This window comes from Arachis hypogaea, chromosome 18 (assembly GCF_003086295.3).
Source record: "Arachis hypogaea cultivar Tifrunner chromosome 18, arahy.Tifrunner.gnm2.J5K5, whole genome shotgun sequence".
NCBI lineage: Eukaryota > Viridiplantae > Streptophyta > Magnoliopsida > Fabales > Fabaceae > Arachis > Arachis hypogaea.
In genome coordinates, this window is record NC_092053.1 from 94,493,261 (window position 1) to 94,511,069 (window position 17,809).

A 17,809-nucleotide genomic window follows, 5' to 3' on the forward strand; every position below is an offset into this window, starting at 1 on the left:
TCTCTTGCTTGCTCCATCTTTTTCTTAGTGATGGGCTTGTCCTCTTTAATGAGGATATCTCCCTCTATGTAAATTCCAGTTGAATTGCATAGGTGGCAAATGAGGTGAGGAAAGGCCAACCTTGCCATGGTGGAGGACTTGTCAGCCACCTTGTAGAGTTCTTGAGGTATAATCTCATGAACTTCCACCTCTTCTCCAATCATGATGCTATGGATCATGATGGCCCGGTCTATAGTAACTTCAGACCGGTTGCTAGTGGGAATGATTGAGCATTGAATAAACTCCAACCATCCTCTAGCTATAGGCTTGAGGTCCAATCTTCTTAGTTGAACCGGCTTGCCTTTGGAGTCAATCTTCCATTGAGCTCCTTCTACACATATGTCCATAAGGACTTGGTCTAACCTTTGATCAAAGTTGACTCTCCTTGTGTAGGGGCGTGCGTTCTCTTCCATGTATGGCAAGTTGAACGCCAACCTCACATTCTCCGGACTAAAATCTAAGTATTTCCCCCGAACCATTGTAACATAGTTCTTTGGATCCGGGTTCTTACTTTGATCATGGTTCTTGGTGATCCATGCATTGGCATAGAACTCTTGAACCATTAGGATGCCGACTTGTTGGATGGGATTTGTTAGAACTTCCCAACCTCTTCTTTGAATTTCATGTCGGATCTCCGGATACTCATTTCTTTTGAGTTTGAAAGGGACCTCAGGGATCACCTTCTTCTTGGCCACAACATCATAGAAGTGGTCTTGATGGGCTTTGGAGATGAATCTTTCCATCTCCCATGACTCGGATGTGGAAGCTTTTGTCTTCCCTTTCCCTCTTCTAGAGGATTCTCCGGTCTTGGGTGCCATCAATGGTAATGGAAAAACAAAAAAGCTATGCTTTTACCACACCAAACTTAGAATATTGCTCGCCCTCGAGCAATAAACAAAAGAATAGAAGAAGAAGAAGAAGAAATATGGAGAGGGAGAGGGAGATGTGGTTTCGGCCAAGAGGAGTGTAGAGGGGTGTGTTGTGTGAATTTGATGAAGAATGGAGGGCTTTATATAGGAAGGGAAGGGGGGGTTAAGGTTCGGCCATATGGGTGGGTTTGGGTGGGAAATTGGTTTTGAATTTTGAAGGTAGGTTGAGTTTATGAGGTAGGTTTATTGGGAAGAGTGGGTGGATGTGAGTGGTGAAGGTTTAGTGGGGAAGAGAGATTGAGGTGATTGGTGTGGGGTTTTTAGGGAAGAGTGTTTATGGGGTTGTGTGAAAGAGAGTGGTGAGAAGAAGTGAGTGGAGGTAGGTGGGGATCCTGTGGGGTCCACAGATCCTGAGGTGTTCAAAGAATTACATCCCTGCACCCCTTAGGCATGTAAAAATGCCTTTGTACCCAACTCTGGGCGTTCAGCGCCAGGTTGGTGGCCATTTTGTGCGTTCAACGCCCATCTGTGTGCCATTTCTGGCGTTGAACGCCAGAACCATGCCTGTTCTGGCGTTCAGCGCCCAGAAGCTGCCCATTTTGGGCGTTCAGCGCCAGAACCATGCTCTGTTCTGGCGCTGAACGCCAGACAGATGCTCCTCCAGGGTGTGATTTTTCTTCTGCTATTTTTTTTTTCCGTTTTCAATTTTTATATTTATTTTGTGACTCCACATGATCATGAACCTAAGAAAACATGAAAAACAATAAAAATAAGAATTAGATAAACATTGGGTTGCCTCCCAACAAGCGCTTTTTTAATGTCAATAGCTTGACAGTGGGCTCTCATGGAGCCTCACAGATGTGCAGAGCTTTGTTGAGACTCTCCAACACTAAACTTAGAGTTTGGATATGGGAGTTCAACACCAAACTTAGAGTTTGGTTGTGGCCTCCCAACACCAAACTTAGAGTTTGACTGTGGGGGCTCTGGTTGACTCTGCTTTGAGAGAAGCTTTTCAAGCTTCCTCTCCATGGTTGCAGAGGGAGATCCTTGAGTTTTGAATACAAGGGAGTTCTCATTCCATTGAAGGACTATTTCACCTCTGTCAACATCAATCACATCTCTTGCTGTGGCCAGGAAAGGTCTTCCTAGGATGATGGATTCATCCTCTTCCTTTCCAGTATCCAGGACTATGAAATCAGCAGGGATGTAAAGGCCCTCAACCTTTACTAACACGTCCTCTACTTGTCCATAAGCCTGTCTTCTTGAGCTGTCTGCCATCTCTAGTGAGATTTTAGCAGCTTGCACCCCATAGATTCCCAGTTTCTCTATTACAGAGAGGGGCATGAGGTTTATACCTGAACCAAGGTCACACAGAGCCTTAAAGATCATGGTGCCTATGGTACAGGGTATTATGAACTTTCCAGGATCCTGTCTCTTCTGAGGCAATGTCAGTTGATCCAGATCACTTAGTTCATTGATGAACAAGGGAGGTTCAACTTCCCAAGCATCAATGCCAAATAATTTGGCATTCAGCTTCATGATTGCACCAAGAAACTTGGCAGTTTGCTCTTCAGTAACATCCTCATTCTCTTCAGAAGAGGAATACTCATCAGAGCTCATGAAGGGCATAAGGAGGTTCAATGGAATCTCTATGGTCTCTAGATGAGCCTCAGAGTCCTTTGGTTCCTCAGAGGGAAGCCCCTTATTGATCACTGGACGTCCCAGGAGGTCTTCCTCCTTGGGATTCACGTCCTCTCCTCTCCTCACAGGTTCGGCCATGGCGCTTATGTCAATGGCCTTGCACTCTCCTTTTGGATTCTCTTCTGTATTGCTTGGGAGAGTACTAGGAGGGATTTCAGTGATCCTTTTACTCAGCTGGCCCACTTGTGCTTCCAGATTTCTAATGGAAGACCTTGTTTCATTCATGAAACTTACAGTTGCCTTAGATAGATCAGAGACTAGATTTGCTAAATTAGAAGCATTTTGTTCAGAGTTCTCTGTCTGTTGCTGAGTTGATGATGGAAAAGGTTTGCTATTGCTAAACCTGTTTCTTCCACCATTATTAAAGCCTTGTTGGGGCTTTTGATCCTTCCATGAGAAATTTGGATGATTTCTCCATGTTGAGTTATAGGTGTTTCCATAAGGTTCACCTAAGTAATTTACCTCTGCTATTGCAGGGTTCTCAGGATCATAAGCTTCTTCTTCAGAAGATGCCTCTTGAGTACTGTTGGATGCAGCTTGCATTCCATGCAGACTCTGAGAAATTATATTGACTTGCTGAGTCAATATTTTATTCTGAGCCAATATGGCATTCAGAGTATCAACCTCAAGAACTCCCTTCTTCATAGGCGTCCCATTACTCACAGGATTCCTTTCAGAAGTGTACATGAACTGGTTATTAGCAACCATGTCAATGAGTTCTTGAGCTTCTGCAGGCGTTTTCTTTAGGTGAATGGATCCACCTGCAGAAGTGTCCAGTGACATCTTTGATAGCTCAGAAAAACCATCATAGAATATATCCAGGATGGTCCATTCTGAAAGCATGTCAGAAAGACACTTTTTGGTCAACTGTTTGTATCTTTCCCAAGCTTCATAGAGGGATTCACCTTCTTTCTGTCTGAAGGTTTGAACATCAGCTCTAAGCTTGCTCAGCTTTTGAGGAGGAAAGTACTTGGCTAAGAAAGTCGTGACCAGCTTATCCCAAGAGTTCAGGCTGTCTTTGGGTTGAGAATCCAACCATAATCTAGCTCTGTCTCTTACAGCAAAAGGGAAAAGCATGAGCCTGTAGACTTCAGGATTTACTCCCTTAGTCTTAACAGTATCACATATCTGCAAGAATTCAGTTAAGAACTGAAAAGGATCTTCAGATGGAAGTCCATGAAACTTGCAGTTCTGCTGCATCAGAGAAACTAATTGAGGTTTCAGCTCAAAGTTGTTTGCTCCAATGGCAGGAATGGAGATGCTTCTTTCATGTAAATTGGAATTAGGTGCAGTAAAGTCACCAAGCATCTTCCTTACATTATCATTATTTTTGGCTGCCATCTCCTCTGCCTGTTCGAAAATTTCTGAAAGGTTATCTCTGGATTGTTGTATTTTAGCTTCTCTTAATTTTCTCTTCAGAGTCCTTTCAGGTTCTGGATCTGCTTCCACAAGAATGTTCTTGTCCTTGCTCCTGCTCATATGACAAAGAAGAAGGCACAGAAAAAATAATAATAATAATAGAGATCCTTTATACCACAGTATAGGGATCCCTTTGTGAGTGGAAGAAAAGAGGGAGAGACAAAGAATGTGATGTAAAGGAAGAAACACAATTGTACGGATGGAAGAGATGTGAGATGAGATGTTAGGATATGAATGAATAAATAGAATAGAATGGGGGAGGGATAATTTTCGAAAATTATTTTGAAAAAGAGTTAGTGATTTTTGAAAAATGGTTTTTGAAAAATGTTAGAAATTTTCGAAAAAGTTTTTTTTTTTAAATTTAAAAATAAAAATAATTAGTTAATAAAAAAGAAATTTTTGAAAAAGAGGGGAGATATTTTCGAAAATTAGAGAGAGAGAGAGTTAGTTAGGTAGTTTTGAAAAAGTTAAGAAACAAACAAAAAGTTAGTTAGTTAGTTGAAACAATTTTTGAAAAGATAAGAAGTTAGGAATTTAGAAAAGATATTTTGAAAAGATATTTTTGAAAAAGATAAGATAAGAAGATATTTTTGAAAAGATATGATTGAAATTAGTTTTGAAAAAGATTTGATTTTTAAAATCACAATTAATGACTTGATTCATAAGAAATCACAAGATATGATTCTAGAACTTAAAGTTTGAATCTTTCTTAACAAGCAAGTAACAAACTTCAAATTTTTGAATCAAAACATTAATTGATTATGTTATTTTCGAAAATTATGATATAAAATAAGAAAAAGGTTTTTGAAAATTATTTTGTTGGAATTTTCGAAAATAACTAAGAATTTTGAAAAAGATTTGATTTTTGAAAAAGATTTTGAAAAAGATAAGATTTTCAAATTGAAAATTTGATTTGACTCATGAGAAACAACTTGATTTTAAAAATTTTTGAAAAAGTCAATCCAAATTTTCGAATTTGATGAGAGAAAAAGGGAAAGATATTTTTTTGATTTTTGAAATTTTTTTTGAAAAACATGAAAAATATGCAATGCATGAAATTTTTAGATCAAAACAATGAATGCATGCAAGAATGCTATGAATGTCAAGATGAACACCAAGAACACTTTGAATGTCATGGTGAACATCAAGAACATATTTTTGAAAAATTTTTAATGCAAAGAAAACATGCAAGACACCAAACTTAGAATTCTTTAATGCTTACGCACTAAGAATTCAAGAATGCATATGAAAAACAACATACAACACAAAACAAAAAATCATCAAGATCAAACAAGAGGACTTACCAAGAACAACTTGAAGATCATGAAGAACACTATGAATGCATGAAATTTTCGAAAAATGCAAGATGCATATGCAAGTGACACCAAACTTATGATATGACTCAAGACTCAAACAAGAACACAAAAATATTTTTTATTTTTATGCTTTTCTAATTTTTTTGGATTTTTTCGAAAATTATATGAAAAAGAAAAAAATAAGGATTCCAAAATTTTTAATATGAATTCCAGGAATCTTGCATTCTTAGTCTAAAGCTTCAGTCCAGGAATTAGACATGGCTCACTAGCCAGCCAAGCTTTCAAAGAAAGCTCCAGTCCAAAACACTAGACATGGCCGATGGCCAGCCAAGCTTCAGCAGGTGATCATGGATCAGCAGCAGGTGGATGAGCAACAACTAAGTTGCTCTTGATAACAAATTGCAAGCCTCAGTCCAAATGAATTTAGACATGGCTTTACAGCCAGCCAGGCTTCACATGCTTCATGAAACACTAGAATTCATTCTTAAAAATTTTGAATAAAATTTTTGAAAACATTTTTATTTTTTTTTCAAAAACAGATGAGAAAATTTTAGAAATATTTTTGAAAATATTTTTGAAAAGAAAACGAAAAGAAAATTACCTAATCTGAGCAACAAGATGAACCGTCAGTTGTCCAAACTCAAACAATCCCCGGCAACGGCGCCAAAAACTTGGTGCACGAAATTGTGATCTCCAGGCTCAAACAAATCCTGGTAATGGCTCCAAAGCTTGGTGCTCTGATCTTAATTCATAATTGTCACAACTTCGATACAACTAACCAGCAAGTGCACTGGGTCGTCCAAGTAATACCTTACGTGAGTAAGGGTCGAATCCCACGGAGATTGTTGGTATGATGCAAGCTATGGTCACCTTGTAAATCTCAGTCAGGCAGATATAAAGTGATAATGGTGTTTTCGAATATTATATAATAAAATAGGGATAGAAATACTTATGTAAATCATTGGTAGGAATTTCAGATAAGCGAATGGAGATGCTTTTCGTTCCTCTGAACCTCTGCTTTCCTGCTATCTTCATCCAATCAGTCTTACTCCTTTCAATGGCTGGCTTTATGCAAGGGCATCACCGTTGTCAGTGGCTACATCCCCTCCTCTCAGTGAATAATATGCTCACGCACCCTGTCACGGCACGGCTATTCATCTGTCGGTTCCCGATCATGCTGGAATAGGATTCACCCTCCTTTTGCGTCTGTCACTAACGCCCAGCACTCGCGAGTTTGAAGCTCGTCACAGTCATTCAATCATTGAATCCTACTCAGAATACCACAGACAAGGTTTAGACCTTCCGGATTCTCTTGAATGCCGCCATCATTCTAGCTTACGCCACGAAGATTCTGGTTAGGAGATCTAAGAGATATTCATTCTAGCTTTATTTCATGTAGAACGGAGGTGTTTGTCAGGCACGTGTTCGTAGGGGAGATGGTGATGAGCGTCACACATAATCATCACCTTCATCACGTTCTTGGGTGCGAATGGATATCTTAGAAGAGAAATAAGAAGAATTGAATAGAAAACAGTAGTACTTTGCATTAATCTTTGAGGAACAGCAGAGCTCCACACCTTAATCTATGGAGTGTAGAAACTCTACCGTTGAAAATACATAAGTGAAGGTCCAGGCATGGCCGAGATAGCCAGCCCCCTAAAACGTGATCAATAGTCTCCTAAGATGAACAATAGATTAAAACTGAGACCAAAGATGCCTAATACAATAGTAAAAGGTCCTATTTATAATAAACTAGCTACTAGGGTTTACATGAGTAAGTAATTGATGCATAAATCCACTTTCGGGGCCCACTTGGTGTGTGTTTGGGCTGAGCTTAAGTGTAGCACGTGTAGAGGCCATTTGTGGAGTTGAACCCCACTTTCTGTGCCAGTTTGGGCGTTCAACTCTGGTTTTGGATCCTTTTCTGGCGCTGGACGCCAGATTTGGGCAGAAGGCTGGCGTTGAACGCCAGTTTACGTCGTCAATTCTTAGCTAAAGTATGGACTATTATATATTGCTGGAAAGCCCTGGATGTCTACTTTCCAACGCAATTGGAAGCGCGCCATTTCGAGTTCTGTAGCTCCAGAAAATCAACTTTGAGTGCAGGGAGGTCAGAATCCAACAGCATCAGCAGTCCTTCTTCAACCTCTGAATCTGATTTTTGCTCAAGTCCCTCAATTTCAGCCAGAAAATACCTGAAATCACAGAAAAACACACAAACTCATAGTAAAGTCCAGAAATGTGAATTTAACATAAAAACTAATGAAAACATCCCTAAAAGTAACTAGATCCTACTAAAAACATACTAAAAACAATGTCAAAAAGCGTATAAATTATCCGCTCATCACTGACAAAACTCAAAAGCAAGCAATAGGAGTGGTGGAAAATGTGTTGCTAAAGGTTGGGAAGTACTTTCTCCTAACAGACTTTGTCATTCTGGACATGGAAGAAAGTCACACTCACCCAATCATATTGGGAAGACCATTTCTAGCTACGGCTAGAGCACTTATCGATGTAGAAAAAGGGGAGCTAATATTGAGAATCCATGATGAACGACTCAGCTTCAATATTTTCAAACTCTCACAAGAAACAGATCGAGAGGACAAGGAACTAAGCACAAATGATAATGAGACACTGAAGGAGGAAACAAGCACTGAAGCACAGCCAGTTCATTCTGAGATCCTCTTAACTGACAAACAAGGAAAATAACAATTGCCACAGCTCAAGGAAAAGTTGGAGGAACCTAAACCTCTAGAGACAGGTGAAGACAGCACCACTGCTCCCTTAGAAAAAGAGGTCACCAAGGGGAAGGCAACCTCAAAAGAAACAATGAAGAAGGTACCGAGAGGGTGGAAGAACAAGAAGATCCCCACGGAAGACTTCTCTCCAGGAGATAGAGTTGTCTCAGCCTACTTCCCGGATATTCCCCCTAATCTCCCTACTGTGCCATCTCAATTACCCAAGGTCTTCACTATCAACAGAGTTCTTTCCCTGGAACATGTGGAGATTATTGATCCAACCAATGGATACAAATCCACAGCAAGAGGGGAGGACTTTAAGCACTACCAACCACCATGATGAAGGAAAAACGTCAAGCTAGTGACGCTAAAGAAGCGCTCCATGGGAGGCAACCCATGTTTTATATGCTTTCAGATGATAATGAATAAGTCAATCTTTATGAGCTTCAATCCAAACTTAGCAAACAATTGGTGAAAATCTTCTTATGCAGAATATAGTGAGGAACAAGTTTGGTGTTCAAAGCAAACCAAGTTGCATGCTAGTCTTGGGAGCTTTGAACACAAAACCTTCATCACAGTGCTTCAAACTAAGTTTGGTGTCACCCCATGGTGCCACCAAAATGCATATAAGGAACCACCAATAGTTAGTTAGTTAGTTGAAATTCATAAACAAACAATCAAATCCTTTCTTTCATTTTATTCTAGCCGTAGAATTTTAATTTTCTTTATATTAATTCCCCTATTTCAAATCTTTATAGGAAAGGAAAAGAAGCATAAAAAGGGATTGATTGGACAATTAAATGGGGGAGATTTCGCCACTTAATGAAGAGCACTACACACATGTCTCAAGAGGAAACGCATGGGGAAACGCTGCCATGCAACATTGGAGAAAGAAAGCCCTTGAAGACTAAACCAATCACTCTCATTAAAGTGATGATCCTTGTCTTTCCTTCATATACAACCCCATCTGTCCATCTAGTAAACATTCATGCAATCCACACCCTTCACTCACTCATGATTTTCTTATATAAGTGAACCCTAGTGCATGCTCACTCCTCACTTCCAAATCCCCACTCTCCACACTTCTATTGGCACGCTAAACTCTTCATCACAAATTACTTTAACCAACCCACTCTTCATCTATCCGAAGCCCCAAACCCCTTCAAACAACAATTCATTCATGGCATCTTCAAGTTCTAAGAGAAGGGAGGGGAAGGAACCCATGGAAGAACACCCATATGATGAGAAGAGATTTAGAAGCTTGCATCATGCATTGCAATACGGGTGGATGGTTGATAAGGAAATCATTTATGAGCTGGGATTTCAAGTTAAGAAGACTGAATGCCCCGAAATCACAGAGAAGGTAGAAAGGAGAAGATGGGAGCTCCTCACTGACCCGGTCACTAAGGTGAATGCAAATCTCATAAGAGAATTTTATGCAAATGCAGTCAGGTATGATAAGAAAGATGAGTCATATACAAGCTTTGTAAGAGGAACAATGGTGGATTTTGGTCCCATGAGTGTAATGAGGGCATTGAAGCTACGGTCTATACCATTTGAAGAAGAAAGTTACCACTCAAGATTGGACAACAACCCCAATTATGACCAGCTTTTACTAGACCTTTGTGTACCAGGAGCTGACTGGGAAAGGGGTGCAGGAAATAAACCAAAGTTCATTAAGAGAACAGATCTCACTCCTGAAGCTAAGGGGTAGTTCGAGCTAGTGAGGAGGTCTATTCTCCCAGCTGCAAACAACTCGGAGGTGAATCTCGAGAGAGCAACAATGTTGCATTGTATACTCAAGGGAGGAGAAATCAAAGTTCACGAGATCATAGCTCAAGGAATTAGAAAGATGGCAGAGAAAAGCAACTCAAGAGGAACATTAGGTTACCCCAGCACTATTTACCGAATATGCAAGAAAGCTAGGGTGGTTTTTGAAGATGAGGACCCCGTTTGGATAAAGGAAGGCATTCCAATAACGGTCCGAAGGATGAATGCTGTAGCACTCCCCCTGCCTCAACGGAAGCAAAGAAAGAGGACAACCCCTCCAGTAGTTGAAGGACAAGTCTTAGAGGGACAAGCACCACAGACCTTGGACATGCACCAATTACAGGAAGCCATTGATGGCTTATCTAGACAATATTTGGAAAGCCAAGGAGCATAGAAAGAGCTTCAACTACAGATGATGGGGTAGCAAGATGAGTGGCAAAGGCAAATGATGGAACAGCAACTAAGCCAAGGACAACAATGGGGAGAAGCATTCAACAGGATAGAACAAAGGCAAAACGAGCAACAAGAATCCATCCAGAAGCTAATCCACATCCAAGCACATCAAGGGGCACACATACATGAGATGCATCGAAGACAAATGGAACAGGCAGAACTATTGGACGAGCAAAGGGCATTCGCAGAAGGAGTTTACATGAGTCAAACAGGACATCAGATAAATACTCAAGCCAGGCTCGGCTACTTAGTGAGACAGCTGCCAATATTGCATCCAGGAATAGCCAAGCATGATGAAATGAAGGATGAATTAGCACGAAAGGAAAGACAAAGGGTGGAAGAGAGTCATGAGTCAGTGAGGAAGGCACTTGAGGATTGGAAGCAAGCAAGATTGGCACGGATGCGAGGAAATGCAAGAGGAAACAAGGAGGACAAGCAAGGAAAAGAGCGTGCACACCCACAACAGTAAAAGGTGGTGAAGTTCCTTCTTTGTTCCATCTTTCTCTGTGTTTTAAATAAGGAAGATCTTGTATGAAACAGAACTTGCTTCCATGTTATGTTTAAACCTTTTTCAAATCATTTTATTTTTAGTTTTTGGTATTGAAGAGAGTCTATGTGCACTGGTCTTTATGTCACTGCATCATTACTTCCCTTTCTTGTAAGCTTGTCCCTTTAAATCAAATAAAAAGAGAATGATTATAGTTGTAAAAGACCAGAGTGGAGTTGATATTGTGGAAGTGCATTCATGAATCTTTGGGGTAGTCATAAGTTAGCTAAGTTGGTTCAACCACAAGGCTAGGAGGACAACTATCTATCCTAAATACTTTGCTTTGGATACACTCATGAGACTAAGTTAATAACAAGATCCTGATAAGAGAAAAGGGAAAGAACAATGGAAGTGAAAAACAAAAGAAAAAGAGTAAGCAATAAGGCTAGGCATCAATGGTTTTAATCTTGAGGCAAGTGTCTGTGGTGCTCCTGTGTGAGGGATCTACTTGGATGAATAAGCTCTTAGGGGTGCCTTATCACTTGGTAACTTGGGTTAACTAACCCGGGATTATCAGCTGAAAGTCCACTATCAAGAGTAACCCTCACTACAGAACACTTAGTAACCCAAAGAGGTGCTGGACACCAAGGTCTCAAGAAAAGAAAATAAATAAACTAAATGCCTGTAGTGTGTATGTTTGGGGGAGAGACTTGAGGGAGTAAGTCCTTAGGGGTGCTTCAACACCTAGCACCTTGAACCAACTGGTTTGGGAGTGTTGGCTGAAAGCTTATCTTAAAGAGTTGCCCCCTTACAGAGCACTTAGCCTAAATAACACAAATAACCCTTGAAATAACAATAAAAGGATCAATGAATAAAAGTCTCATGAGACATAAACAAAGTAAGTGTTTAGGGACATGATAAAGGTCTGAAAGCCAGTAATGGAATGAACCTAAGTTGCTATGCATGAAACCACCATAAAATCAGTAATATGACTTCCACAAGAATGACTCATTCCTCTGGATATTCCATTCATCATTTTCTTGTTCCAGTACTTGCTTAGGGACAAGCAAGCTTTAAGTTTGGTGTTGTGATGCTAGGGCATCTTGGCCAGTTTCACTGACCTTTTCTTTACTGTTTTTAGGTTAGTTTCATGCATTTCTTTAGGAAATAAGCTAGTTTTGGGTAAATATTCACTTATGCCTTGACTCAAGCATACATTGTGCATTTTACATGATTTCATGAGGATTTTGCATAAGTTTAGTGACAATTATTATGTTGCATTACTCATGACTTGGACTAGAGCTTTGATGCACTTTGTTGCTTGATTTCAGGACCAAAAAGAAGCAAGAAAAGGGGAGGTAACTTGCAAGATTAATGAGAAAAGTGATTGCCAATAACACTCTCAAAAAAAAAAGCCATCAATGCCCACGTTAGAGAGTCACGTTAACCAAGTTAACGTGAACTCTAACGTGGAGAAGAGAAGTTGAGCCAACGTTAGTGACACTCAACATTGTCACTAACGTTGGCAATTACTCATAAGTGGCCACGTTAGAAGCCACGTTAACCTAGTTAACGTGGCCTCTAACGTTAAAGGGGGGGAAGAGAAGCCAACGTTAGTGACACTCAACATTGTCACTAACGTTGGCCTATGGTGCAAAGTACCACGTTAACTTGGTTAACGTGGGAACTAACATAGAAGATGACGAGTTGTCGACAACGTTAGTGACACTCAACATTGTCACTAACGTTGAAGCAACCACACAACCCCCAAGAGTCACGTTAACTTCCATGTTAACTTGGTTAACGTGGAAGCTAACGATGAGAAATGAAGGGTGAGCCAACGTTAGTGACACTCAACATTGTCACTAACGTTGGGATGGCTAAAAGATGGCCACGTTAGAAGCCACGTTAACCTAGTTAACGTGGACTCCAACGTGAGACCTAGGGGCACATTGGAACGTTAGTGACAATGTTGAATGTCACTAACGTTCTCAAAGGATGGCAAAGGCCACGTTAGAAGCCACGTTAACCTAGTTAACGTGAGCTTTAACGTGAAGCAAGAAGGGGCATACTGAAACGTTAGTGACAATGTTGAGTGTCACTAACGTTCTCGAAGGTTGACAAGGCAACGTTAAAAGCCACGTTAACCTAGTTAACGTGGGTTTTAACGTGAGGCAAAAGGGGTGCATTGGAACGTTAGTGACAATGTTAAGTGTCACTAACGTTCCCGAACTTGGACTTTCACTAAATGATTAACACTCCTTACGCCCTGAGCTTAAGTCTCTGCCCACTCTGCACTTTCTCTCTACAAGTAAAGCCAAGCCCAAATAAAGAAAGGAACTGCTTCAAACTCAAGATCCAAAGGCCCAAGACTTGAAGAGTGAACTAGAAGCTGAGAAGAGTAGTATATATAGGAGTAGCTTTGAATTGTAAAGGAGTTCTGGAGGCTGAAAAACCACTCTCTGTATTTTACTTTCTTTGCAATTTCTAGTTTTAGGATGTATTCTCCATCTTTGTTTTCATTTTCAAGAGCTATGAACAACTAACCCCTTTCATTGGGTTAGGGAGCTCTGTTGTAATCTGATGGATCAATACTAATTTTCATTGTTCTTCTTCTATCTTTCCTCTTGATTTTACTTGAAAGCTTTCGATCTTCATCCAATTGAGTAGTTATCTTGGAAGAGAAGCTATTCAAACTTGGATCTCTTTTGAACCTTGGAAGAGGAATGAAGAGATCAAGCTAGAAATGCTTTCTCATGCTGGACCAAATTGGGTTTGGATGGGTATGTGACTGTAACCCTCTCAATACTTGGTTTGGGAAATGCATGTGGTATAATCAGTGACCATACTTCATCTCTTCTCATGAGCAATTGACCAAGGAATTGGCTATTGATCAAGATTTGAGAGATTGAATTGCAAGGAATTGCAATTCAATCACTTAAGATTGCCAAGGAGATCAATGAATGCATTGATTGAGGAAGAGATGAATGTGAACTTGATCCGGAGAATTGCAACATCTCCTAAGCCCAATGAACTCCCCATCTCTAATCTTACCCATTCTCTTTAATTTCTGCGATTTACTTTTATGAGCAAATCCCCCATTCCCATTTATAATTCTGCAATTTATTTTCAGTCATTTACTTCCAGTCCTTTAATTCTAGCATTTACTTTTCTGTTATTTACATTCCCGCCATTTTATTTTCTGCAACTCTCAACCCAATTTCTGGATTCGCTCAACTAGAACATTCTTCTAATTAAAGTTGCTTGATCAATCAATCCCTGTGGGATTCGACCTCACTCTATTGTGAGTTTTTACTTGACGACAACTTCGGTACACTTGCCGAAGGAAGATTTGTTGATAGACAAGTTTTCCCCGCATCAACCACCCACGCGTATGCGTGGGCGACGCTTACGCGTCACATGGTTTATGCAGATTTCACGCGCACGCGTGCCCTGCGCGCGCGCGTCACGTCCCGTTTTTAATTTCCCTCCCTTTTATTCTATATTCTCTCCTTCTTTCTTCCTCCTCTCTTACTTTCTTCCTCTTCATCCCTTTAACCTCTCATCCCTCTTCACTTTCATTCTATTTTATTTAATTTATTTGCATACTTTCATCCATTGCATTTTAATTTTGCGCATATTTTTATTTTCTTTTCTAAGTCTATTATTTTTTCAATGGTGTTAAATTTTCTTATTCAATTGTTACATCTTTTCTGGTATTATTTTGGTGCTTAGTGACTTATTTTTCACTGTTGGGTAATATTATTTAAGTCAATGTTGATCTTTTCTGATACTTGTATTCCTTTTACATTGACATGAGCTTATACTATCTTGCATTACCCACACTCTCTTCCTCTTTGTTGCAATTTTTACACTATTGATATGCCGTTTGCTTCTACTGTCTTCTCTCTTGCATGTTGTAGCTACCATGTAATTGAGACCCTCATTATTTGGCATTAACCAACCCATGTTTTATTTGTTTTCTATCTTTGTTTTTGGGTTACTTTTCTTTCCTTTTTTTCTTTCAGGATGGCCACTAGGAAGGAAACCAGAAGACGTTTACATGGGAGAGACACACAAGTTCCTACGCACATTCTTTGGAGAAGAGCATCGGTTGGAGCAATCCGCCCACTTGCGCATCTCAGCATGCACCGAGGACGATGCAATCTTTAAGTGTGGGGAGGTCGATACCGATCTCCATGAGTTAGTTATTTTCTTCTCAACACCAATATATTACTTTATTTGTTAGTTCATTGTTGCATTTGCATGTTTAATTATATGTTTGTTTGGTTTTATCCATTTAGTTTCCACTTGGTTAAAGTAATGAATTTCTTTTCAAGATGCTATTTTATAATATTTCACTAATTTAAATTGAAAAAAAAAATTTGTGTTAAAACTTGTTTGAAGATTATAAATTGGAACATGAATTATAGCTAAAAAACACACAACCTATGAGATTTGAGCTTAATTACATGGTTACATTATTTAACCATAATATTTTATTCTTGTGTGTTTCCTTCTCTATAATTGCAGACTTTACTTTGTTCTATTCTATATGTCCACTATTTAGTGTATTTACATGCTTGCATATGATTGAGGCTATTACTTGTTTTTACTCACTTATCCCAAACAGCCTACCCTTTTATGTCACCCTTGTTAGCCACCTTGAGCCTTTTTATCCCCTTGTTCTATATTTTACCACATCACTAGCCTTAAGCAGAAAAATAAATTAAATACCCCAATTGAATATTTGGTTAGCTTAAGATAGTGTGTTAACTAAGTGTGGGAAAACTGTAGGTACTTGGGTTAATGAAAGTGTATAGTGTTTAAATGATAAAATATTGGGAATTCGGGTACCTACTCATGTGAAACCAGAAAAATTAAATATCCATGTGCATTGATATGTTATGGTTTACTTTTATATATAAAAAAAACACAAAAAAAAACAAAAAAAAATAAAAAAATAAAAAAATAAAAAAATAAAAAAATATATTTCTAGCATAAATAAATAAATAAGTAATTAAATAAGGGGACAAAATTACCCCAATGTTAAGTTAATGAAAAATCAATGCATATGTAATAAAATTAAAGAAAAATTGATACATGAGTATGTAATGCAAAAGTGGGAATTTTGGGTAGTTAGGCATGATTTTAGAAGTACATAGAGTGTGTGTATAGGTGAAGAGCTTAGGTTAATTAAAGATTCATATTATAGCTCACTTGGCCATACATATATCCTCACCCTTACCTTAGCCCCATTACAACCCTGAAAAGACCTCATGATATTTGCATTGGTACATTAAATTTTTGTTGATTGGTTAAATGAAGAACAAAGTTTAGAAAGCATGACTAGAGAAGAGTAGAGTGAATTAACCCTAGACACTTGAGAGATTAGAGTGCATATACACTACCAGTGAGGGTTCAATGCTTGATTCTATGTTCCTTGCTTTCATGAGCTATCTTCTTACAAGATTACTTGTCTCTTATTTATGATTTGAATTAGTGGAATCCATCTTATATTTGTTCTTGGAGAATTTATTTACTTTCAACCAAGTAAGTAGAAACATTTTGCATATAGTTGCATTCATATAGATAGGTTGCATTTCATACATTCTACCTTTACTCCTTTATAGCTTCTCTTGAGTTTAGCATTGATGAGCGGATAATTTATACGCTTTTTGACATTGTTTTTAGCATGTTTTTAGTAGGATCTAGTTACTTTTAGGGATGTTTTCATTAGTTTTTATGTTAAATTCACATTTCTGGACTTTACTATGAGTTTGTGTATTTTTCTGTGATTTCAGGTATTTTCTGGCTGAAATTGAGGGACTTGAGCAAAAATCATATTCAGAGGTTGAAGAAGGACTACTGATGCTGTTGGATTCTGACCTCCCTGCATTCAAAGTGGATTTTCTGGAGCTACAGAACTCGAAATGGCGCGCTTCCAATTGCGTTGGAAAGTAGACATCCAGGGCTTTCCAGAAATATATAATAGTCTATACTTTGGCCAAGAATAGATGACGCAAACTGGCGTTCAACGCCAGCTCTCTGCCCAATTCTGGAGTTCAGCGCCAGAAATGGATAAAAAACCAGAGTTGAACGCCAGAAATGGATCAAAACCTGGCGTTCAACTCCACAAATGGCCTCTGCACGTGGAAAGTTAAGGCTCAGCCCAAGCACACACCAAGTGGGCCCCGGAAGTGGATTTATGCATCAATTACTTACTTATGTAAACCCTAGTGACTAGTTTATTATAAATAGGACCTTTTACTATTGTATTAGACATCCTGGATTGTATTTTGATCCTGTGATCACGCTTGAGGGCTGGCCTCTCGGCCATGCCTGGACTTTCACTTATGTATTTTTAACGGTAGAGTTTCTACACTCCATAGATTAAGGTGTGGAGCTCTGCTGTTCCTCAAAGATTAATGCAAAGTACTACTATTTTCTATTCAATTCATCTTATTTCGCTTCTAAGATATTCATTCGTACTTCAATCTGAATGTGATGAACGTGACAATCATCATCATTCCCTATGAATGCGTGCCTGACAACCACTTCCGTTCTACCTTAGACTAAATGAGTATCTCTTAGATCTCCTAACCAGAATCTTCGTGGCGTAAGCTAGAATGATGGCGGCATTCAAGAGAATCCGGAAGGTCTAAACCTTGTCTGTGGTATTCCGAGTAGGATTCAATGAATGAATGACTGTGACGAGCTCCAAACTCGCAATTGCGGGGCGTTAGTGACAGACGCAAAAGGATAGTAAATCCTATTCCAGCATGATCGAGAACCGACAGATGAATAGCCGTGCCGTGACAGGGTGCATTGATCATTTTCACTGAGAGGATAAGATGAAGCCATTGACAAGGGTGATGCCTCCAGACGATTAGCCGTGCCGTGACAGGGCATTGGATCATTTTCCTGAGAGATGACCGAAAGTAGCCGTTGACAATGGTGATGTATCACATAAAGCCAGCCATGGAAAGGAGTAAGACTGACTGGATGAAGATAGCA

At 39.3% G+C, this 17,809-nt stretch overlaps 1 non-coding gene across 1 annotated transcript; it reads left to right on the top strand.

Annotated features, from left to right (window-relative positions):
• Positions 1-3,446: 3,446 nt before the first annotated feature.
• On the top strand, positions 3,447-3,554 carry LOC112774488 (small nucleolar RNA R71). The gene has a single exon (XR_003188977.1). It is a non-coding gene; the product is annotated as a small nucleolar RNA R71 (small nucleolar RNA).
• The last annotated feature ends 14,255 nt before the right edge of the window (positions 3,555-17,809 follow it).